Here is a 27,655-nt window from a genome sequence, read left to right on the forward strand (position 1 = left end):
TGCATGTTCTGGGATGACTCATGCGGAGTTCCTCTGAGAGAATACTGGAAGTTTCCAGTTCCAGAGCCTACTCCAGGGGAGCTGCTCTCAGGCCGGTCATGCTGTCGATCTGCAGTTTAGTTGGATTTCTGTACTTCTTCTGATAAGGACTCTCTACCAAGGCTTAGGTATCTCAGGATTGAGGTGCTCTGGACTGAAGGGTCCCCTTCCAACTCTGTCCTAGGCTGGGGTCACATTCTGGGCTGCCTCTTGGTCGGCTCTAAAGTTCAGCCAGTGCTGCCTTGTCATCCTGCACATTCCCCACCAGCACTCAAGATCCACAGTCATGGCAGTTTGCTAATGAAACAGGGAAAGAGTCGGTTGAATAGTTCTCTTCAATCAGCAAAGAATGTTAGTTTTGTGTTAATTAGTTGTTATTAATTGAAGGTTCTTTTGTTCAAGTGGGAGTTTAAAATTCTCAATAAACATGCCCTCGAGCAACTACCACCTCTCCATGTAAAATAAGTAAACAGCCTCATCAGACAGAGAAGTTGGTGGCATCTGGTGCCAGGAATAAATAAAATCTCCCATCTGGTGAAAGGCTTTTGAAATCCCACTTCCTATTCGATTGTCACTATAACTGCAGCTGGATGACAATACCCTGAGTATTACATGCAACCTGATCTAAACAGCATTGTTGTTTCACTGATTAAAAATGGATATTTTCTTGCTATGCTGAAATCTAACAATCTTTATTCCACAAAGTTATGCTTTATCATAGACCAGCTATGTAAATAAAAATACAGTGGCTATGAACAAGGCATAAGTAACTGTCTATCTCTAAAACACAGTGTATCGTACCTATTCATGATCTACTTTCTATGACATGATAGTGGGAAAAAACACCTCCTAAATGTTAAATACATCATGGAGGTGTTCTAAAACAGAACTAGGTTTTCAAGGAAAAAGTGACAATTTTTCAAGGGTATCTTCTAATTAATCCATTTATCTACTTTTACTCTAATGAATTGCCATCTCTCTGATATTAAGAAATATCATACTAAGCCCCTGCCTGAAAGATCCTATGTCCTGAGAGAGTTGCTGAGAAAGAGCAGCAGCATCCCCCTAATAACTGGAAACTTGCAGGTGAGTCCTTTGATTGAATCAAAGATTAATTAACTTTGAAGAACAGTTGCACTAATTGGTGACATACTCCATTTTATTGTTTTTCCAGAAATGATTTATTTGAATAGTAAACAGCTTTAAATGACTGAGAAATAGTTAGATTGATGCAACTACAAAAAGATTTCCATACATATTTAATTAAATTGACCTTAAGCCATCCTGTAATGTTTATTTCAACAAATAGCTCACTGTGTGATCACTTCTGGAATACCTGTATGACTTGAAGCATCTTTTAGGTATAATCAGCAAACATCGTTAAACTTTACTGTTTGTGTATCATTAGTGTCTACAAAATATATCACATTGGGCAAATGACAGCAAAGAGATACATTTCATTTATGTGGTTCCCACCTCACGTCGCCAATTACCAATAGACTACATGAATTATTTATCATCTCATGTTGGCTTTGCATCAAATATTTTACCACTTACATATATCAAAATTGAAAGGGTAATTCTTTTATTTTTTTTTTGCCTTTCATAGGAGAAAGTATTTGGAGAATGCTGACAAAGTTCTTAATTAAATGCAAACAAAAACTGAGAGGGAAGGAAATCTTCCTTACGAGGAGATTATTTGCTTAGAACTATGTCACAAAATGATAGAAGACATTTCAATCTGAATATTGAAGTTTCCATAGTTCTTTAAGCAATGCATTGAATAAGATTTAGGCTTTGTATGTTTGTAGGAGGTGTTTATTTCATTTTATCATATAATTTTAACAACCAATACAAACTGATGGGAATAAATGAGCTGAAATTAAACTTGGCTTCAGAATTTTCTAATGGGCAAGGAAGTAAATCCGTCATAGGAACTGGAAATGGCTGCTCCATCCTTTAATCTGTCTTTCATATCAACAGCTTTGTCTTTCCTATAGAAATGTACATCTCACTCATTTTATCTTCTTTAGATATTCTCTTTATCTGCATTCATCACTTTATTATAATTTAGGACATGACTGCAATTCTTAAGTATTTTACTGAATATCAGTTGTTCATACAAAGTAAAAGATTTTCAAATAAAGGGAAAGAAAAGAGCACTTGATCATCTGTCATGTAGCCTGAACTGTTCTTGTCCTTTAAACTCATTTTTCCCTGAGCCAGCTCATTTAATGGCTGCAGGCTCTCCATTGATTCTTGCCAGTGGTACTCAAATAAAATTTTAGTGTGTATAAGAGTTACCTGGGAAACTTTTTGTAAATTGTGCATTCCTCTAGACAATCTGATTCAGTAAGATTTGAGTGGTGCCCAGAAATCTGAGGTTTTTTAATGAGCATACCCAAGTAATTTTAATGAAAGTAGAATATAGACCATACATTGAGAAACTGGAAAGAAAGATATATTTTAAAAATACAACTTTAAATTAATCCCTATTAAGAACTAGCAAGGGTGCACTAACTCTAAAAAACTGAAGGGCATGCAACATCTCCTAATAGAAAGTATCACTCTTGATTAACCTAAGATACCAGGAGATCCAACATTCTTGATTACAGATTTTTCAGATTTTAGATTGATACTGTTGATAAAAATCAGGAAATATTTTTAGGTCCAAATAAACCATTAAAATCCAATTTTGTAAAAGAAAATAAACTGAGTTTATCCTATATTCTATACATGCAGGAGGCAAACTGATGAGCATGTACTAAAGAAAACATGGACCAGATGGCTTCATAACTGAATTTTACCAAACATTTAGTGAACACCTAATATCCAACTTCCTTAAACTTTTCCAAAAAGTAAAAGAAGGGGAAATAATTCTAAACTCATTCCATAAGGTCAACATCACTCTAATACCAAAACCAGACAAAGACACAACAAAAAAAGAAAATTACAGACCAATAACACTCATGACCATAGATGCAAAAATACACCACAGAGTATAAGATAAAGGAAATTCAAAAATACATAAAAAGATCATCCATCACAATCAAGTAGGATTTATTCCTGGTATGCAAGGATAGTAACATATATTCAAAAATCCATCAACATCATATACCCTATTAGTGAAAAGAAGGACAAAAACCATATGATCATCTCCATAGATGCTGAAAAATCATTTGACAAAATTCAACATTCATTCATGATAAAAACTCTCAATGAAATGGGTATAGAGGGTAAGTATTTCAAGATAATAAAGGCCATGTAAGACAAACCCACAGCCAACATCATACTTAACAGTGAGAAGCTGAAAGCTTTTCCTTTAAGTTCAAGAACAAGACAAGGATTCACACACTCCCCACTTTTATTCAACATAGTACTGGAGGTCCTAGCCATGGAAATCAGACAACACAAAGAAATAAAAGGCATCCAGATTGGTAAGGAAGAAGTTAAACTATCACTGTCTTCAGATGACATGATACTATACATAAAAACCCTAAAGAACCACCTCAAACTATTAGAACTAATATGTGAATTCAGCAGAGTTGCAGTATAGAAAATCAATACACAGAAATCTGTTCCATTCCTATAAACTAATGATGAACTAGCAGAAGAAGAAATCAGGGAAACAATACCATTCACAACTGTGTCAAAAAGAATGAAATACTCAGGAATAAACCTAACCAAGGAGGTGAAAGACGTATACCCAGAAAACTGTGGACACTCATGAAAGAAATTAAAGATGACACCAATAAATGGAAACACATCCTGTGTTCATGGATAGGAAGAATTAATTGTCAAAATGGCCATCCTGCCTAAAGCCATTTACAGATTCAATGCAATCCCTATCAAAATACCAATGGCATTCTTCAGCAAACACGAAAAAATAGTTCTAAAATTCATATGGAACCAAAGAAGACCCTGAAAAGCCAGAGCAATCCTGAGAAAGAAAAATAAAGCAGGGCAGATTATGCTTCCTGACTTCAAGCTGCACTACAAAGCCACAGTAATCAAGACAATTTGGTACTGGCATGAAAAAAGACCCATAGGTCAATGGACCAGAACAGAGTTGAGATATAAACTCAATCATATATGGTCAATTAATATTCAATAAAGGAGCCATGGATATACAGTGGGGAAATGACAGCCTCTTCAACAACTGGTGTTGGCAAAACTCTACAACAATGGGTAAGAGAATGAAACCAGATTATTGTCTAACCCCATATAAAAAAGTAAACTAGACCGGTGGAGCCAAGATGGCAGTGTGAGTAGAGCAGCGGAAATCTCCTCCCTAAACCACAAATAATTTTGAAAATACAACAAAGACAACTCTTCCTAGAATAGAGACCAGAGGACACAGGACAACATCCAGACCACATCCACACCTGCGAGAACCCAGCGCCTTGCGAAGGGGGTAAGATACAATCCCCAGCACGGTAGGACACGAGTGCCCCACACCCCAGATCCAGGTGGGAAGAGAGGAGTCAGGGCAGGGAGGGAGAGGGAGCCAAGGACTGCTAAATAGCCAGCCCTAGCCATCCACACGAGAGCACAGACACAGTGCATGCGTGGGGTCCTGGATAATAGGGAAACAAGACAGTAAGACTGTGAGCAGGTCCCTGCAGCCAGCGCCCTGGGGAAAAAGAAAAGTGAGTGCTTTTAGAGGATTTCAAGGGACAGGGACCCCACAGCCAGATGGAAGTGTCCAGGGACACTTAGTCCAGCAGCAGGGAATCTGGGGATCCCTGGGCACTCTAACCCCCTGGGCAGCATGGAGCACAGAGGCCCCTCATGGAGATAAATAGCCCCCCTGCTGCTCCCTCTCCAATGTGGCTCCACCATATTGGAGCAGCTGCCTGAGGCAGGCCACGCCCAGTGCTAGAGCAGAGATAAACTCTATTGCAGCTGGGCAGGAAGCAGAAGCCCTGTCTGTGCACAGCTGCCCAGCACAAGTCAATAGAGGTCACTGTTCTCCCAAGAGAGGAAGGCCACAAACCAACAAGAAGGGAACTTCTTCCAGCCGTCACCCATCCCAGCTCTGCAAACTATTTCCATCACCATGAAAAGGCAAAATTACAGGCAAACCATGATCACAGAGTCAACACCTGAGAAGGAGACAGACCTAACCAGTCTTCCTGAAAAAGAATTCAAAATAAAAATAATAAACATGCTGACAGAGATGCAGAGAAATATACAAGAGCTAAGGGATGAAGTCTGGAGGGTGATTACAGATGTCCGGAAACAGATTACAGAAGTGAAACAAACTCTGGAAGAATTTATGAGCAGAATAGATAAGATGCAAGAGGCCATTGATGGAACAGAAACCAGAGAACAGGAACCCATAGAAGCTGACATAGAGAGAGATAAAAGGATCTCCAGGAATGAAACAATATTAAGAGAACTGTGTGACCAATCGCAAAGGAACAATATCCATATTATAGGGGTACAGAAGAAGAGAGAGAAAAAGGGATGGAAAGTGTCTTTGAAGAAATAATTGCTGAAAACTTCCCCAAACTGGGGGAGGAAATAATCGAACAGACCACGGAAATACACAGAACTCCCAACAGAAAGGACCCAAGGAGGACAACACCAAGACACGTAATAATTAAAATGGCAAAGATCAAAGACAAGGAAAGATTTTTAAAGGCAGCTAGAGAGAAAAAGGTCACCTATAAAGGAAAACCCATCAGGCTATCAACAGATTGTCAACAGAAACCTTACAGGCCAGCAGAGAATGGCATGATAGATTTAATGCAATGAAACAGAAGGGCCTTGAACCAAGGATACTGTATCCAGCATGATTATTATTTAAATATGATGGAGGGATTAAACAATTCCCAGACAAGCAAAAGATGAGGGAATTTGCCTCCAACAAACCACCTCTACAGGGCCTCTTACAGGGACTGCTCTAGATGGGAGCACTCCTAAAAAGAGCACAGAACAAAATACCCAACATATGAAGAATGGAGGAGGAGGAATGAGAAGGGAGAGAAGAAAATAATCTCCAGACAGTGTATATAACAGCTCAATAAGCGAGCTAAGTTAGGCAGTAAGATACTAAAGAGGCAAACCTTGAACTTTTGTTAACCACGAATCTAAAGCCTGCAATGGCAATAAGTACATATCTCTCAATAGTCACCCTAAATGTAAATTGACTTAATGCACCAATCAAAAGACACAGAGTAATAGAATGGATAAAAAAGCAAGACCCATCTATATGCTGCTTACAAGAGACTCACCTCAAACCCAAAGACAAGCACAGACTAAAAGTCAAGGGATGGAAAAACATATTTCAGGCAAACAACAGCGAGAAGAAAGCAGGGGTTGCAGTATGAATATCAGACAAAATAGACTTCAAAACAAAGAAAGTACCAAGAGATAAAGAAGGACACTACATAATGATAAAGGGCTCAGTCCAACAAGAGGATATAAGCATTCTAAATATATATGCACCCAACACAGGAGCACCAGCATATCTGAAACAAAAACTAACAGAACTAAACGGGGAAATAGACTGCAATGCATTCATTTTAGGAGACTTCAACACACAACTCACTCCAAAGGATAGATCCTCTGGGCAGAAAATAAGTAAGGACACGGAGGCACTGAACAACACAGTGGAACAGATGGACCTAATAGATATCTAGAGAACTCTACATCCAAAAGCAACAGGATATACATTCTTCTCAAGTGCAAATGGAAAATTCTCCAGAATAGACCACATACTAGCCCACAAAAAGAGCCTCAGTAAATTCCAAAATATTGAAATCCTACCAACCAACTTTTCAGACCACAAAGGCATAAAACTAGAAATAAACTGTACAAAGAAAACAAAAAGGCTTACAAACACATGGATGCTTAACAACATGCTCCTAAATAATCAATGGATCAATGAACAAATTAAAATAGAGATCAAGGAATATATGGAAACAAATGGCAACAACAACACAAAGCCCCAACTTCTGCGGGATGCAGTGAAAGCAGTCTTAAGAGGAAAGTATATACTGATCCAGGCATACTTGAAGAAGTAAGAACAGTCCCAAATGAATAATCTAACATCATAATTATCGAAACTGGAAAAAGAAGAACAAATGAGGCCTAAAGTCAGCAGAAGGAGGGACATAATAAAGATCAGAGAAGAAATAAACAAAATTGAGAAGAATAAAACAATAGCAAAAATCAACGAAACCAAGAGCTGGTTCTCTGAGAAAAATAAACAAAATAGATAAGCATCTAGCCAAACTTATTAAGAGAAAAACAGAAACAACACACATCAACAGAATCAGAAATGAGAATGGAAAAATCATGACAGACTCCACAGAAATACAAAGACTATTAAAGACTACTATGAAAACCTATATGCTAACAGGCTGGAAAACCTAGAAGAAATGGACAAGTTACTACAAAAATACAACCTTCCAAGACTGACCAAGGAAGAAACACAAAAGTTAAACAAACCAATTATGAGTAAAGAAATTGAAACAGTAATCAAAAAACTACCCTAGAACAAAACCCCCGGGCTGGACGGATTTACCTCGGAATTTTATCAGACACACAGAGAAGACATAATACACATTCTCCTTAAAGTTTTCCAAAAAATAGAAGATGAACAAATACTCCCAAACTCATTCTATGAAGCCAACATCACCCTAATACCAAAACCAGGCAAAGACCCCACCAAAAAAGAAAATTACACACCAATATCCCTGATGAATGTAGATGCAAAAATATTGAATAAAATATTAGCAAACTGAATTCAAAAATATATCAAAAGGATCATACACCATGACCCAGTGGGATTCATCCCAGGGATGCAAGGATGGTACAACATTCAAAAATCCATCAACATCATCCACCACATCAACAAAAAGAAAGAAATAAACCACATGACCATCTCCATAGATGCTGAAAAAGCGATTGACAAAATTTAACATCCATTCATGATAAAAACTCTGCAAAATGGATATAGAGGGCAAGTACCTCAACATAATAAAGGCCATACACAATAAACCCATAGTCAACATCATACTGAACAATGAGAAGCTGAAAGCTTTTCCTCTGAGATCAGGAACAAGACAGGGATGCCCGCTCTCCCCACTGTTATTTCACATAGTTCTGGAGGTCCTTGATACGGCAATTAGACAAAACAAAGAAATACAAGGAATCAAGATTTTTAAAGAAGAAGCTAAACTGTCACTATTTGCAGATGACATGATATTGTTCATAAAAAACCCTGAAAACTCCACTCCAAAACTGCTAGAAGTGATATAGGAATACAGCAAAGTTGTAGGATGCAAAATTAACACACAGAAATCTGTGGTTTTCCTATATATTAACAATGAACCAATAGAAAGAGAGATCAGGAAAACAATTCCATTCACAATTGCATCAAAAGGAATAAAATACCTAGGAATAAACCTAACCAAAGAACTGAAAGACCTATATACCCTGAAAACTACAAGTCACTCTTAAGAGAGATTAAAGGGGACACTAACAAATGGAAACTCATGCCATGCTGGTGGCTAGGAAGAATTAATATCGTCAAAATGGCCATTCTACCCAAAGCAATATACAGATTTGATGCAGACCCTATCAAATTACCAGTAACATTCTTCAACGAACTGGAACAAATAGTTCAAAAATTCATATGGAACCACCAAAGACCCCGAGTAGCCAAAGCAATCCTGAGAAAGAAGAGTAAGTTGGGGGGATATCACTCCCCAACTTCAATCTCTACTACAAAGCCATAGTGATCAAGACAATTTGGTACTGGCACAAGAACAGAGTCACAGACTAGTGGAACAGATTAGAGACTCCATATATTAACCCAAACATATATGCTGAATTAATATTTGATAAAGGAGCCATGGGCATACAATGGCGAAATGACAGTCTCTTCAACAGATGGACAGATGGTGCTGGCAAAACTGGACTGCTACATGTAGGAGAATGAAACTGGACCATTGTCTAACCCCATACACAAAAGTAAATTCAAAATGGATCAAAGACCTGAATGTAAGTCATGAAACCATAAAACTTTTAGAAAAAAACATAGGCAAAAACCTTTTAGACATAAACATGAGTGACCTCTTCTTGAACATATCTCCCTGGGCAAGGAAAACAACAGCAAAAATGAACAAGTGGGACTATATTAAGTTGAAAAGCTCCTGTACAGCAAAAGACACCATCAATAGAACAAAAAGGTACCCTACAGTATGGGAGAATATATTTGTAAATGACAGATCCGAAAAAGGCTTGACGTCCAAAATATATAAAGAGCTCACCCACCTCAACAAACAAAAAACAAATAATCCAATTAAAAAATGGGCAGAGGAACTGAACAGTTCTCCAAAAAAGAAATACAGATGGCCAACAGACACATGAAAATATGTGCCACATCACTAATTATCAGAGAAGTACAAATTAAAACCACAATGAGATATCACCTCACACCAGTAAGGATGGCTACCATCCAAAAGACAAACAACAACAAATGTTGGTGAGGTTGTGGAGAAAGGGGAACCCTCCTACACTGCTGGTGGGAATGCAAATTAGTTCAACCATTGTGGAAAGCAGTATGGAGGTTCCTCAAAATGCTCAAAATAGAATTACCATTTGATCCAGAATTCTACTCCTTGGAATTTACTCTAAGAGTGCAGCACTCCAGTTTGAAAAAGACAGATGCACACTCATGTATATTGTAGCACTATTTACAATAGCCAAGAATTGGAAGCAACCTAAGATTCCAGCAGTAGATGAATGGATCAAGAAGATGTGGTACATATGCACAATGGAATATTATTCAGCCATAAGAAGAAAACAAACTCTACCATTTGCAGCCACATGGATGGAGCTAGAGGGTATTATGCTCAGTGAAATAAGCCAATCAGAGAAAGTGAAATACCAAATTATTACACTCATCTGTGGAGTATAAGAACAAAAGAAAAACTGATGGAATAAAACTAAGAGCAACAGAATCTCAGAACCCAAGGATGGATTAACAGGTACCAAAGGGAAAGGGACTGGGGAGGATGGGTGTGTAGGGAGGGATAAGGGGGGGAAGAAGAAAGGGGGTATTATGATTAGCATGCATAATGGGGGGGATAAAGGGGAGGGCTGTACAACACAGAGAAGACAAGTAGTGATTCTACAACATTTTGCTATGCTGATGGACAGTGACTGTAGGGGGGTTTGTGGGGGAGACCTAGTGTAGGGGAGAGCCTAGTAAACATAATGTTCTTCATGTAATTGTAGATTAATTATAACAAAAAAAGCATGAAATGGGGGATTACACCCTGATATGATAAAACTAACTGCAAATCAATGATTAATGCATGCTTTAAATAGCCTTAATTTTGATCATTTAAAGGGTGTCAGAAGATCAGCTATGGAAATACATTTTCTTGATAATATTCCTTTTTCTTAAAAAAAAAAAAGCAGTTCCTGTGTGGTGATCTCCAATAAGTTCTTTACAATTGTATAAAGGGCATATCAAAGTGTGGGCAAAGGGTTTGTTTGTGTTTATACAGAGGATCAAAGCCTAATTTGGCTACACAGAAAACGAATTAAGATATGATATGAAGAAGAACTTCCAACATCAACATTCTCTGGAAGAGTCATTCCAGAAGATGATCATCAAAAATCTACAACAAAGATCCCGGTGCTATTGCAGTTTTAGCTGCATTCATCCCACCAGTTCCTGGACTTGCCATTGGAATGAAGAAGGAGATATCTAAACTGGCCTGTGCATACAGTAAAACAACAAATTTGACTGGATCTATACTGTCAGAACTCAACCAAGAATTAGGAGAAGTGCAAGTTGCAGTGCTCCAAAATTGTGTGACTATAGAATATGTACTGTTAAAAGAACATATGGGATGTGAACAATTCCCAGGAATGTGTTATTTTAATTTGTCTGGTTTTTCTCAAACTATTCAAATTCAGTTAGACAATATCCATCATATCATTGATAAGTTTTCACAAATGCCTAGGGTGCCTAACTGGTTTTCTTGGTTTCACTGGATATGGCTGGTAATTGTAGGTCTGCTTTGGTTACATAGCTGTATTCCTATTATGTTAATGTGTGAACACAATTTAATTAGTAATTTAAAGCGTATACACGCTTATGTTACACTACAAAAAGATATGTCAAAGAAATAATCAATCTTCCCATGTTTTCTTCCATCTGCTACTTCCATAGCTTTTCTTCTTCCTTCCTAATTACAACCCCTAAGTAGAATTTGTGCCTCATATTGAAATTACCGAGTACCATAATTCTTCCAAGTGGTAGAGATACCTCAAGACAAATGCTGGGCATAGAAGTCACAGGGCATAAATCTGCAAAAAAGTAAAAAGCTTACCTTTTCAAAGAATATTGCTTCTCTCTCACTTGCCAACTTTACATTTCCCTGTATGGCCCCGGAAGATGACTGGTTAGCCAGAGATGGGTAAGATTCCTTAAGGGAGGAACAACCTAAGACAGGCACAGTTGCAGGGCGGCATCAGGTGAGAATTTGGGGATCAATAGAGGTGAGGCTTAGAACTCACGCCCCCCCCCCCGATTTGAGAGAAATCTTCTGCATCTGTGGATGTTTTGTTGCCCTTGTCTAGCTTGGATTAACACATAGTCTACAGGCACACACCTGATCATCTACATTTGCCCTCTTACAGCACTAAACTATGTTTTCTATCTTTATCTTGCATCCTCCTACCACTTCAGCATTTTATTAAAATAATAATAATAATAAGGGAGAAATGTGGGATTCACATATAAAACAAGTATAAAAATCAAACAAATAATCGTAATTGACCTGATCGTTTATAGTTCATGATGCGTGATCAAAACCGAAAGTTTCTGTGATGACTGCCCTTGCACTGTTCACCATGTAAGAACTTATTCACTATGTAAGAACTTGTTCACCATGTAAAAATTTGTTCGTTATTTTTCAGAAGATTGGAGACTATTGGGAATTAGGCTTGGGGTTGATTAATGATTTTGCATTGAGTCCCCTATACAGAATTTTATTGTTGTTAACAACCATATGATCAATAAATATGAGAGATGCCCTCTCAAAAAAATAAATAAATAAAATAAAAATGGGCAGAGGATCTGAACTGACACTTCTCCAAAGAAGAAATTCAGATAACCAACAGGCACATGAAAGGATGCTGCACATTGCTAATTATCATAGAAGTACAAATTAAAACCACAATGAGATATCACCTCACACCAGTTAGGATGGCCATCATCCAAAAGACAAGGAACAACAAGTGCTGGCAAGGATGTGGAGAATGTGAACCCTCCTACATTGTTGGTGGAAATGTGAATTACTTCAACCATTGTGGAAAGCAATATGGAGTTTCCTCAAAAACTAAAAATAGAAATACCAAAAAAGTATTCTAACTAGTAACTGGATTCAGCAGTGTTTCAGGATACAAAACGAATACACAGAAATCTGTTGCATTCCTATATACTAATGACGAACTAGCAGAAAGAGAAATTAGGGAAACAATCCTATTTACAATTGCATCAAAATGGATAAAATACCTACGAATAAACCTAACCAAGGAGGTGAAAGATCTCTTCTCTGAAAACTATAAGACACTCTGAGAGAAATTAAAGAAGACACCAATAAATGGAAATATATCCCATACTCATGGATAGGAAGATTAAATGTTGTCAAAATGGCCATCATGCCTAAAGCAAACTACAGATTCAATGCAATCCCTATCAAAATAGCAAAAGAGTATTCTTCAATGAACTAGAACAAATAGTTCTAAAATTCATATCAATCCTCAAAAGACCCCAAATAGCCAAAGCAATTCTGAAAAGGAAGAATAAAGCTGTGGCATTACACTCCCTAATATCAAGCTCTACTACAGAGCCACAGTAATCAAGACAATTTGATACTAGCACAAGAACAGACCCAGAGATCAATGGAAAAGAATCTAAAGCCCAGATATAAACCCACACATATATGGCCAATCAATATATAATAAAGGAGTCATGATTTACATTGGGAAAATGACAGCCTATTTAACAACTACTGCTAGCAAAACTGGATAGCTAGATGTAAGAGAATGAAACTGGATTATTGTCTAACTCCATACACAAAAGTAAACTCCAAATGGATCAAGGACCTGAATGTAAGTCATGAAACCATAAAACTCTTAGAAGAAAACATTGGCAAAAATCTCTTGAATATAAACATGAGCAACTATTTTTCTGAAGACATTTCCTTAGGCAAGGGAAACAAAAGCAAAAATGAACAAATGAGATTACATCAAACTAAAAAGCTTCTGTACAGTAAAGGACACCATCAGCAGAACAAAAAGGTATCCTATGGTATGGGAGAATATATTCATAAATGACATATCTGACAAGGGGTTAACATTCAAAACATATAAAAAACTCATATGCATCAACACCTAAAAAGCAAATAACCTGATTATAAAATGGGCATAGGATCTGAACAGACAATTTTCCAGATAAGAAATTCAGATGGCCAACAGTCACATGAAAAGATGCTCCACATCACTAATCATCAGGGAAATGCCAATTAAAACCACAATGAAATATTACTTTACACCAGTTAGGATGGCCAACATCCAAAGAGGAGGAACAACAACAAATGCTGGCAACGATATGGAGAAAGGGAGCTTTCCTACACTGTTGGTGGGAATGTAAATTAGTTCAGACCATTGTGGAAATCAATATGGTGGTTCCTCAAAAACTAAAAGTAGAAATACTATTTGAACCAGAAATTCCACTTCTAGGAATTTACCCAAAGAATACAAGATTCCAGACTCAAAAAGACATATACACCCCTATGTTTATTGAAGCACTATTTACAATAGCCAACATATGGAATCAACCTAAGTGTCCATTAGTAGATGAATGAATAAAGAAGATGTGGTACATATACACAATGGAACATTATTCAGCCATAAGAAGAAAACAAATCCTACTATTTGTAACAACATAGATGGAGCATAATAAAGAGTGTTATGCTCAGTGAAATGAGCCAGGCAGAGAAAGACAAGTACCAAATGACGTCCCTCACTTGTGGAATATAACGATGAAACAAAACTGAAGGAACAAAATAGCAGCAGACTCACAGACTCCAAGAAGGGACTCGCACTTACCAAAGGGATGGAGAAGGTGATTGAGGGGTATTATGATTGGCACATCTGGTGTGTGTGTGTACGGGCGGGGGTGGGGGGCAGGCGTCACAGGGAAGACAGTGTAGCACAGAGAAGACAAGTAGTGACTCTTTGGCATCTTACTACACTGATGGACAGTAACTTCTTGCGGGGGGTGTGGGGGACTTCATAATATGGGTGAATGTAGTAACCACATGTTTTTCATGTGAAACCTTCATAAGAGTGTATGTCAATAATACCTTAATAAAAACAAACATCCAAAAGAAGAAAAAAAAACCTTGCAGTCTATTGTGGAAACTAGCAAGTTAATATTATTCTTATTTGTTATTTTCAGGAACAAAGAAGAGATTTGCAAGGTTTTCTTCATAAGTCCAAGTTAATAAATAAATAAAAACCCTCACAAATAGATTTATATAAGGAATAGATTTTACTTCTTGTTAAAAAAAAACTAGAGAAAACATCAATAAATATTATTAGAAGATGAAAGAATTTGTAGTCTAAGCTTTAAGAGGAGTTTTGTGTGTGTCCCAGCATCAGGGAGAAGGATAAAAAGGAAAAGGCAACTTCCAAGATACAGCGGGCTAATTCTCCAATCATGCTGGAAGAGACCCGGTCATGTCTACTGTCCAGTACCCTAAATTCTCTCCCCTAACTCCTACTTTCTGCTCTCAGATCCATCTCACACTCTCTCCTCTATCCCTTTTGCCTAATTATCTACAAAGAGACATTGTTTTAATCATCCATATAGATATTTATTTTAAATGCGAAAAATAATTGTCCTTTCAGAAATACTGATTATCTTAAGAACTGTAAGCCAAAGCCTGGCAACCCCTTTCTCAAAGGAATGTAGGCAAGTCTGAAGCTATACAATTGAAAAATTCAAACCCAGGTCAGCATGATGCCAACATTCATGATCTTCCCACCTCCTCATTCCACCATCACTGAATGCCTCTGAGTATTAGTGAGAGGACTGGTTTTATTACCTGTTGTGGTGAGATCTAGTTCTACCTAAATGGCTTCACCTCTTATACAACTAACTTGTAGTAGCCAGTTGTTGTAGAAACCACGGCATCAATCCAGTCATTTGGGATCAACTGGATCCTAAATGAGGTCATGTTTCCTGATTTGATTTTCTTTTTTCTGAAATAAATCAAAACATATGATCAATATTAACACACTGGTTAACTACTTGCTTCATAACGTGAGCTAGCTAAATAGAATCATTATTCTATTTCTCTACTGACAGAAAATGCACCATGTAAACTGAGAACTTCAGAAGTAAGATTAGAATAATAAAACAGAACAATAACAATAGATAATACTGTATATTTCCTATATGCTGTAACTCTGGGGTAATAATATGTTCCCTGCCTGGAGCAAATTATCTTTGAAACTGAAATCAGTTAAAGGGAGAAATAAAATGAGAGAAACCCATTTATTGTCTACAAGCCGTCATCCACTTCTGTTCGCCAGTATTTCTCGCCACCTGGCTTTAAAACAGCCCCCCACCCAACCTCTCCAGTCCAGATAGGTCCTCACTCCCCCTTGTAATCACCTATTGATACAGAGATGGACTAAGGCCAGGTGAGAGACTCTGGAAATTTTGCAATTTTACCCTATGTGCCAGTCACTGTCTTAAGCATGAATTAATTTGAAACTTCACAAGGTCATGAAGGATATATTATTATTTCCACTTTTCAGATGAGGAAAGAGGCACACAGGGAAAGCAAGTGACTTGTCAAAGTTATACTCTTACCAAGTGGTAAAAGCAAGTTTGAGAACACGCATTATTTCCTCCACAGCCCATACTGTCAATAAGGTTTCTCCTGAAGAAGCTCATCACTGAATCCTCCTCCTGATGAAACTTTCTGCAATGAGATAAGAGAAGGGAAATGCCTATACCAGGAAACAATGGAGACTCAGCTCTGTACTTCACCAAATTTCCACTTAAAATGGAAAAGTCTATGTTCTTGAAGTAAAAAATGCACAATAATCTGCAAGAACCATAAACAGTCCTCTTGGAGAGAGTCCTTTGAGCCCCACTTCTTGTGCTGACATTTGACTGGCACTGTCAACAGTGTCACAGCAGTCTGTGCAAATGATTACACAGAAGTCTTAGAAAATATCAAAATGAATAGTTCCATCTCCAAAGCACTATCATTGTGCTTACATCAGTCAGATACCATCAGGGAAGCCCATCATACATATGTCTAGGGTGCACAAGAAGATGATCAGAATACATGAATTGTGGGGAGATAAAGGGCACTCCTTTTTTGAGAACAAAATTTTGAAGTTTCTTCTTAATCAAATGTCTCAAAATAAAAATCAGACTCATATATTATTATATACATATATATGCATACATATATCAGTGTTTTCTCTCCAGAGTGTGATGAATACAAGTTAATATTCTCTAAATAATTTAAGGGCCTCAATATTAATCATTGCATGGTTCTGTACCACAGCAATATTCTTTCTAAGTACTAACACATTAATTAATTTATCATATATATCATATATGGTTTAATTGCCTATACTGTGCAGACAGTGGGACTATAAATATAAAAAGGCATAGGTCTTGCTTTCAAAGAGGTCAGAGATTTTTTGGAGGAGACAAAAAATTGCTTACATGTTCTAAGAGCTATGCTAGTTCATTCCACACATATTTGTTGAACAGTGATCATCTACCAGGTAGTAAGATAAAACATGTTAGGAATACAAAGGTGAGTCGGGCACAATCCCTGTTTTCAAGTTACTCAGCAGGTGGAGGTCCAAGACGCTCTGGGAATAGAGCAGGTAACTTTTGAGTCTCGTTGGAAGGATCCTCAGAGGACAGGTCACCTGAGCAGAGCTGTGAAAATGATTTGAATCCCGCCAGTAGGGGGAAGAAGCTCCCTGGACAGAGAAGGGCTTGCACATCTTCAGAGTGACACTGCCAGTAAGAATAACAGAGTCCCTGTGGCTTCACAGTAGGAGACTATGGGACTCTGAACCTTACATGTGGATGGACTTCTCCATGGTGAAGTTTGAAGCTAAGCCTCTGAGCAGCTGAGACTGGCAGCCATTTCCCCTGGAGGTGAAAGCTGCTCAAAGTGTGGTGTTCCAGCATCCTTGGAAAATGGGTAGAAATATAGAAATGCAGAATCTCTGGACCTACCCAGACCTATTAAGTCAAAATCTGCATTTTAACAAGATCCCCAGGTGCTTCAGGTTTAAAAGGTGCTCCTCTGGGTGACTGATCCTGAACTTTGGCTGTGCCCTGGAAGCTTCTGTAACACTTTCGAGAAATACTCATGATCTGTCCCCAGCCCATTCACTCTGCTCTGTTTATTTTTTTCCTGGTACCACAATGTACTCATACATTTCAAGTTCTATGGGTAATTATCATGTATGAATTCAGAAGTCCTGACCAAGGACAATATATCCTAAACTTGGCAGGATGTCAGAATCAGTGTCCTTCCCAGACATAATACATCACAGTTCCTGAAGGTGAGGGGATCTGAAACTTGTGTGTATGTGTGTGCACAAGAGTGTGTAAGATTTGGTTGCACAACCATGTTTGTGAATAAATAATCAAAGAAGGAAGGCAAAAACAGGCACTCAAGATTCATAGAGTCTTGACCCAGCAGAAAGACCAGGAGTTTTTAATGAAATAACAACATGCTCCATTTCACATATTGGGTTGTTTTGAGGATTATTGACTTATGTGTATATATATATACAAAGCCTGTGCAGATTACAAAAATAATATATAATTATTGATTTGGTCCTAATATATACACGGAGAGTTGCCAAATTCAAGACTTATCTTGTGGTTTATTGACTTTGCCTGATGAAAAATGGCAGTAGTCCAAGTTTTCCTTTTTCTACCACACTAATAATTGTTATGTCCACTCCACAGTCTGGGTAGAGCCACGGCTCACAAGTGTCACTGTTGAGAAGTACATACTATCATCAGGCACAGTATGAATCAGTGTGCTCACTGCCCTGTGTAGTTTGGGGCAGCACCAGGAGCATGCACAGCAGAGGTGGGAAGTAGTGTTTGACTGCAAATTTAGCAGGCACGGTGTGTGCAAATGTCGCAGAAGCAGCTGGACATTGGTTACATCTGAGGGTATCTGATGCTATGGAAACCCTCACCAGAAAGGGAAAAGGATCAAGGCTATTTATTGATAGCCATTCTCAATGTTGGCTGTTTAAGACAGTCTAAATGTAAATGTCTAATTATAAAGTTCATGGGAGTTTTTAATCAGAACTCCATGAGAACACTTGAGAAGGTTATTTGAACTATTTTAACTTCTGAAGCCTGTGCATCATCTTCAATGTTTTGTTTTTTCTTTCTCACAGGAAGACAATGCTTATACACACTATAAAAGAGGTCTGGTTTTGTATCATCTTCTTCAAAGTCAAACACTGTATAAATGAACCTTTTAATAACTGTGTCTACCCTGAAGAAACTCATGAGGTCCCTTAAAATAGGGGATTTTCACTAAAATAGATTTGCCTGAAGAAGTTCCAAATTTCTCATCCTTGTAAATATATGTGCCTTGTAAAGGCTGCAAACTGTAAATTGATCAAAGGAATTAAGGTCACTGGAAGAGAAATATAAAAAGGAATTAAAATATCCCAGAATTATATAGCCAGAAGAGAGCCCCAGGGGTCTAGCCTTTTACCTATTGAAAGGATTATAACTGAGTTACCTTAACCTTAAAAACATGTCCCAAGAAATAACCATCTTAGCCCCGTTTTGTAAAGGACTCTGGATGGTTATTCTAAGCTAAAACCCTTCCTGCTAAAATGTTTCTTGCATCGATCTCCTTTTATTTGTCTTCTGTGGAAATGTGCGTGTCCTGCCTACAAATGACATCTCTACAGAGACTTGAAATCTGTCACTTCAGTTTTCCAACTCTGAGGTCAATTTAGCTTCAAGTAAAGTGAACCAGGTGTCTTCAGTTTTTCTCTTATTCTCAAACTTTCAATCATTCACCTAAACTCTTTGCACATAATAGATAATTGATAAATATTTATTGCATTCAATCAACTCAGTTGATTTCCTCTAGATGCTGGTTAAGCCACTTCTTGTTCAGTTGTGAGATCCTAATGTAGAGGCGGATACACTCAAAAGAGGATTTAAATAGCCCTTAGTAGAATGCTTTATGGTTTTAAACACGTATATAAATGGAAATATATGCCCTTCCATTGCCATCTGGCTTTTCAACAAGTCATGTTGTGTGGAGTTTACTTTCAAGCTAAATTAGGTTGCTTTTAGGGGTTTCTAATCCTTTTGGAGCATCATCCCCTTATTCAGCGACCTGAGACTCTCTCTAAGAATACTGATCTATGCTCAGTACACCATTATCAGGTATGTACCAGGGAATTGATAATTGGTTGTGGGCAAATATTACACGTCTGAGAATCTGATGAACAGTCTTCACAAAGTTCTTCCTTTTAATTAATTTACTCAAGCTCAGATCAATTATAATTTTGAGTACATCTTATGTACTACGCTGGGGACAAAATATGAATGAATTCAATTGCTGCTTTAAAGACATTAAAAATCTTTTGGGGGCACATGTACACTGGCATTATAATTCCAATTTGTAAATGTAAGGACAAGTTTCATAGGGTCTTGAGAGGTCATTGAGGAAGCATACACGTGGAGGGCTCAATTGGGAGAAAACCCATCAGGTCGGCAGTGGCTAGCACACAATCACAGCGAAGCTGTTGACACTGTGAAGGAACCCTTTCCTCTGGGAAGCAACCTATGGGTGTTCTCCTGGTTACTCCAGGTATATTTCTGGCACATAAAATAAACTAGGAGAGAAAAGGAATAAACAAAGGGAAGAATAGAAGAACAGGAGAGGAGAAAGCAGGATAGGAAAGCAAAGGAAAGAAAAAGGAAAAGGAAATAAAAACCGGGACCATCTCCCTTGGCAAGTCCTGGAAGGACCTGACCACTGCTCTAGGTCGAGCATGTAGCTCTACAACTTCCTCTTCCTCTTACGGTCTCCTGGTGAGAATGTCTTCACAAAGTTTGTAGCCAATTTTGTGATTACACATCAGGTCACCTGTGAAGCACTTTCTAACCGAGCAAAGTGGCAGTGGCTGCCACTTCTTCCTTTGGATCGCAGCAGTTCTTTGCCAGGAATGCTCTTTGCACTTGAGTTTCACCTGCCCCCACTGTGAGAGTCCACTCCACACTCACTGGGGACAAGGACAGATTCCCATTCATCCCTATAGACCTATTACAACAGGTGAGGTGTCTTTCAATTGATTGCCTCCTGAGATTTCTTCTAGGAAGAATGACCTATTCTAATTTAAATCCAGAATGTGATTTTGTCAGCTGCCCAGTCAATTCTAAGTGCTTATGCTCTGCCTGGGGCTCTTTCCTTAGATATATAGAGAATAGTATCCATACATATACTCCCTTATCTCTATTATATTTAAACCTGTTTATAACTGCCCAGTTTTCCACCAAATCTCATAGCCAAATAGCTTTTAACTCTGGAAAGCATTTCTCAAAATGTATCTCACAAAAACAGTAATCCTTGAGATGCTTGGGAAAGTAGGTTTATGGTCAAATAAGTTAAGGAAAAGTTATGAACAACCACACAGCTTTAAACAAATTATGTTAACATCTCCCAAGGTTAGCATTTCAAAGATCAAAGTAGCCTGGATGTATTTTTTAAATAGTGGTCCATGTGGCCCACCTTAGACTTCCTAAATTAAAATGTTTTATACTAAGTCTGAGAAATCTTAATTTTTTTTATAACTTTCCTAGTACCCATATGTGGGTAAAACTGTAATATTCCAGGATCTCTCTCCTGGCCTTAGTGCATATCTATATCAACAGGCTTTCCTAAGAGGTGGAGAAAAGTAGTTCATCTCCATATCAGTACTTAATTACCTGGGCGACTGATGGCTTATCTGAACTTGTGAGGGTGTGGGGTGATGTCCCTTGCTTCTGCCAGAGCAGGAGAGAAAAACGCCCCCAGGCTACAGTTTGTAAGCAATAAATGGGTTTTAAACTTTATCTCTCCCTTTGACTGATTTCAGTTTCAGCTAGGTATCTTGCCCCAGGATTTCCTCTCCCCAGAGTTACACCGTAATATCCCCACCCTGGTATGGATTCCAGAACCAGTACCTGGGGACCTTTATGCTACAAAAATCTTCAACACCCTTTCACTGATCATCAGAAAGCACCCCTTACCATAATCAACTAATACTATGCAGAATTGATAGCAGCATTCTTTACATTCTTAAGAAAAGTCTGTAACTATCTGGTATATTTGTACAGACGATGGAAATAGGGAAGTGGATGAAGACAATCTCTCCTGTGGTTAGTCAGATTTTACCTCTTGAATATTTGTGTTCTTCTTTGCTTTTGTCTCCCAAAGCAATCTTTCCCCAGCTTAATGTTGGTAGGTAGCCATGATTTCTTGGAGCTTCAACATTCTTCATGTACTGATGGGAAAGAGATAAAGCACGGTTTGACATCAGTATTAGTAACTTGTGCATGTAGCCATAAGTTATTATTACTTTCTTAACAGATTCACAAAAATATAGTTTAAACAACTTAAGCTAATTTATCAAAAAATAAGGAAATATCTTAGTTATGTTAGAACTGTTTGGAGTTTTCATCTACAAAAAATTAGTCAGAAGCTAGTAAAACAAAAACAAAACACCTCACCTAAGTCTAAAACATGTAATGAGTACTCAAAATGTGAATAAATTGTAGTCTAGTGTACAATGAACAGCCCAAAAATAACTAGGGACTGGTTGACTACAGGATGGCAAGTTAATGAGAAAGAACTGGTATGTAATAGAGACTAATTTTTAACTGAAAATAACATTTGCATTGAATTCCTAGTATACAATTTCTTAGAAATTATCAGAAATACAAGGCAATGAATAGACTTTTTGAGCTAAAGAATTATTTGCTTTCTCCTTTATAAATCTACCTTCTAAATTAATTAAGAACATCTGATAATCTCATACTTTCTTTCTGACATCTCAACTTCCATCTTTTTTACTAAAGACACATTATGTCTTCACTTCTAAATTCAAAGTCTGTCAATCAACAGAAAATGAACAGAAAGGAGATTTATAACATAACTGAAGTTACTATATATTGTTCTAATTGCTTAGACAATTAAAAAAAAAACTGTTACCACAGAAGTCAAATTAGTGTTTAGAACTTATCATGTCTATGATGGTCAGATGCAAGCCAGTCATGATAGTTACTGTTATTTTTGGCTCATGCCAAAATGCCATTCTGATCTTTATCTTACTTCAGAAAGCACTCTTATCTTTCTGTAAAATCTTGCCAATGCTTGCAATAAAGAGTAAGACCCCACTGTAATTAAATATAAAAGAAATTTATTTTCTGCCACCTTTCCTCTGTAAAAGAATAGAGTATGTTGAACAATCACAGACCTCAGTTTAGGAATCAAGAATTCTTTATGAATGAGGAAGACTTTTAGGCTAGCTTTCTGCCTTGATACAAGGTTACCTCATTATTGAACCCGCTCCAAATTCTAGTAAAAACTAGTCAGGGTAAAATGGCTGCAACCCATGATAGGGGCATAAGAAGCCCAAGACAGCTGTGCACCAAAACTAAAAATCATGAGCGGAGAATGCTGCAGCCAGACAAAGGATTGTTACAATTGTTTCCAGTGCAACTGTGTGTGTGTGTGTGTGTGTGTATTCAAGTTTTGACAAACAATAGGAGAAAAGAATATATAATTGTTTTATTCACCCCTAAGATTCGAAACTTCTTCATGTACGTTTGGGCTACTTGTATAGCTTTGATCTAAATCATATAATGTATATACTTTTATCTTTTTCTTGTTTGGTTGTTCATTTTTTCAAGGTGATTTTCATCTGTTCTTCACTTAGTATTAATATTAAAATTGTCTATCCATTATATGCTGCAAACATTTCTTCTTTACCTTGTATAAAGAACCAATGGAAAGTATATCCTACTTAATTCACTCCAGCTCCTGAAATAGTTTCTGAGTTTCCTATATTTATTTTTTGTAATAGAGAGAAGCTTGTCTTCCTGCATAGAGAAAAGAAGAGAACAGATCTATAAATCACTGTTAACTATCCTAACTACTTATATTCTTTCCACAGGCAAGCTCAATTCCATGAGCAACTACTGAAGCTGAAAGGTTATTTTTTTCCCAAGTAAATTATAGTAGCAAACTTCATCCAACAAGTTACCTCCTGCTTTTGACAGACATCTATTAGATAAACTTCTGTATCAGTGCGTAAGGTGTCATTGCAATAAGTTGTCTCCTGGTTTCCTGAGAGTAATTTTGAGCTAAAAATATATTAATCTTTCTCTGAAAAGAGCTACAATAACTTTCTTTATAGAGCTTTCAAGTCAGGAATAAATCCTGCTCATCACAAGACATAAAAAAAATAAGCAGTGTTGAATGGAGAAAATATTTAAATATTTGCTTGAAATAAAAATGTATCATCTAGAGTCACTTAAGATTTTTTCCTTTTGTTTAAGCCTTCAAGATACAGATTTGAATATTTTCTTTTGAACAGCTTTATTCAGATACAATGTATATACAAATAAAGTGTATAACAGGATAACTTTTTATATATGTATACTCCCTTGAAATCATTACTACAATTGGTAGTAAACATATCCATCACCCTCAAAAGTTTCTTCTTGCCTGTGTGCAATTTCCACTTCATGCCAGCCAACTACTGATGGTCAGGGACTATTCAAATATTTTGCCCAGTTGGTTTTTTTTTATTAGTTTGTATGATTAGCTCAGTCTTTTTATAAAGAGAATTCAAAGCCTTGAACTCTTAAGGGCCAAAAGGACATAGTTTGGAATATAAAGTTGTATTTCTCACTTTACTTTCCTCATGAGTGAGCCGAAGATGTGGCTGTTTTAGGACAGGTTGTGGGGATACTAATGGGGTGGCCATGAGTCTGGCTAAAAAACTAAAAAGTAAAATCTGAGACTGAGAGTTCCACAGAGGGCTTTGAAAAGCTCCGGCATATTCCTGAGGAATAGGAAATACTTCCCTGGACTGGGAAGTGGGGTTAAATCAACATGCCAGTCAGTTCCATGTATTTTTAGGGGGAATAACAACCATGTGGAATACCAACAGGCCAATACAGGGTTGCTAACAAGGAAATGGGTAATGTTGAGCAAAACTGAAGCTTTTTTTTCCCAACTTGACAACTGAATGAACAGCGCCTATAAATATATTCCCAGAGCCCAGGAACTCCAGGACCAAACAGCAAAGAATTCAGGGTCACAGCCGTTTCACTTCTCCTCTGAACACAGTCAGTAGCAGAGAGAAGGAGTGTCTAGAAAATCATCTGAAGTCACTCAAGACTTTTATTTGATACAGCACAAAGAAGATGTTCTTATAAAAAAGGTGAGACCCAAAGAGACCATGGATCTCTAGCAGAGGGAAAGAAAATAACCCGTGAAACAATGAAACAATGTAGTAGTGATGTGCCCAGCTCCAAAAGGAAAAGACTGTAAAAACATGTGTGCAGGGTCATTATTACAGTTATCATTATATTTCCAACCATCCTCTTCCCAACATCAAAACAACTAGTTACTAATCGTATTGTATCTATTCAACAATGACTTCTACAACAAACATCCAAGCAAATAATGACTATATATAACCACAAGGGACAACCTTGGGCTCTAATATTAATATCATTAATTATTTTTATTACCAAAATGGCCCTTTCCATTGCCCTTGAATGATGGAAAACTTCCATAGTTAAGATTCCATAAATCAGGGATCAAAGCACCCTCCCTCCAACTGTAATCCAATCCATTCCAAGCACTTGTGAATTCTAACCACGTAATGAAAGACCAAGACTAGGAAAAATATGAAGTATGATTGATTCAAAACCAAGTAAAACTGTACCTTTAAAATACTGATACTACAAATTAATGCATCAATTGATTTGATATTAAAATAGATATCAAAATTCCTGACACTTTATAAATAAAAATGATGGGAAGGTTTGTTAGCTTTTTTTTTTTTTTTTTGCTATCGCTCTTCCTATTAAACTAAAAAGCATGGACTGGTAAAGGACTAATCGGTTGGGTCAGTGCAATTAATTTAGTTATATCTACAGAGAATTACATCACAATGCAAATAAATGTGTGGTATTTAGCACAGAAGAAATTTTTTTTCAATTGAATACAAAGTATATATATCTGACCTTTGCATGTTATGTATTAAATAATAAAACACACTGAAAAATATGAAGGAAAACATGTGACAAGAAAGATTATAACAAAGAGAACTTGTCCTATGCTCTCTGCTTCCCTGGTCTCCCATTACTTCACCCTTTTCCACTTTGATTGTTGCAGTAGATCTTTATTTGAAGTTCATACATGTATATGTTACATACATAGCCAGCCCTGGCTGAACATTAACATCAACTGGGGAGCTTTGAGAAATATTTATGTTCTGGTTCAAAAGACTATTTAGATCCTACTCCCTTAAGCAGGATATCAGGCATAGATATTTAAGAACACCAAGTAAGCCTTAAAACCTGTATTGATAGCCACAAGAACTCAAACACGGAGATGAATTCTACTTCTCTAACAAAAATAAGTCGATCTGTGAATGACATTTTGATATTTCAGAATGCAGGAAGTGTTTCATTCTTATGATTACAATTGAAAAGCGATTATGGTGTGTGTCAAGGAAAAAAATAGAGTCATTGTCATTAGTATTAATAACTGAATCTATAGCATTATCAGAAACATGAAATAGGAATAATACAAATAAGCATGGACCACTATTTTTTAAAGGCAAGGTACATATATAAAATGCAGTTGCCGTGTGCTTTATGGCATTCTCTGTAAGGTTAATGAACTTCCTGAAAGTATACTAATCCTGTTGCTAAGCAACTAAATTCTCTGCACATCTCCAAAACAAGAATTTCATAAACATTCTAAGAGACTCATTCAAGACTGAGGTGTTCTAAGAAAAGAGAAGAATCAAATATTCTCATGTCGGCCATTCTTAACTGAAAGTCTTCCTTAGTGACCTAGTCACATTACTAATGTGGAGATAAGACTATGAAGAAACTGTTGCCTCAGAATGATTACCTTGAGTTAAGAGTAAGTCAACTACTTGATCTAAACAACTAATTAGGCTGGTTATGCCATTATACAGAAATAAAAGATGTCTGAAGGAATAACTGGTTGTTTTTTTCTATCACCTAGACCTAGATTTAAGCAACAAAAATGAAGCCGTGATATTAAAATAACACTTGAAATTAGACAATATGAAGTGGGAATACGGAAATCCATATGTTCTTTCGAAGTATTTTAAGTATTTAAAAGTACTTAAAATCCAGGAAATAAGTATTTTTGACTGGTCCTTAAATTTCCCATTAAGGATGATTACAAAGTTCAACATTCTTGTCACATATATCAGAAAAATCAGTCAAAGCATTCTTGAGATTTTTTAACACATATATCAAACTTAAAATTACTCTTTTATTGGCCACTATCTATAGTATTTTAATACTTCTTAGATGAATAGCATAGAATTTTCTGTTAGTATCTCTACTTTTGAAAATTAGGAAACATCAATCTCCTCAAGACTAAATTCTTAGACTGCAATGCAAGCTTATGTCCATCCAGCTGCACCTCCTTTTCCAACTTAATGCCCCACATATCTGCCATGTGGATTCATACAACCATGGAAGCTAAGGGTATCAGAGCAGTGGCATGATCTCTAAGCAAAAGTCCCTGGGTTAAAACTTGTCTCCATCACATATTAGCTAACTGATCTTGAACAAATTACTTTAACTCTTTGATTCAATTCTGTAGAATGACAATACTCATAGTGTCTATATCAAGGATTTTCAAAAATTAATTTGCAAATTAATCAGCTAAGAATCTTGTTAAAATGCTGTCTCTCATTAACTTTGTTTAATATGGAGTCTGATATTCTGCATTTCTAAACAATCTCCAGATGACACCTGTCAAAGATGCTATGAAAGAATTTAGAGTATATAGAGAAAACCACGCACTCCAAAGAGTTCCAACATGCTACCACTTGCTAGTTAAACTCTGCCACTACCCTTAAGCCCTGGCACACTGATCTGCTCAGTTTTCCTATATAAATATATAAGTGGAATCACAAAGTGGATAGCTTTTGAGTATGGCTTATTTCATTGCTGTATTGCATTTGAGATTCATCTGTGATGTTGCATGTACAACAATTTGTTCCTTTTATTGCTGATTAACATTTCACTTTGTGAATGTACCACTTTGCCTATTCATTCTTCAGTGTAAGGATGTTTGAGTTAGTTCCACTTTATTTTCCATTTTACAGCAATTAAGAAAAAATATTTGCATTAACATTGCTGTTGTAAATATTTGCATATAGGCTTGTGAAGATGGTTTTTGATTTCTACTTTCATAAACCTATG

Source organism: Manis javanica, chromosome 9 (assembly GCF_040802235.1).
Source record: "Manis javanica isolate MJ-LG chromosome 9, MJ_LKY, whole genome shotgun sequence".
Classification (NCBI taxonomy): Eukaryota; Metazoa; Chordata; class Mammalia; order Pholidota; family Manidae; genus Manis; species Manis javanica.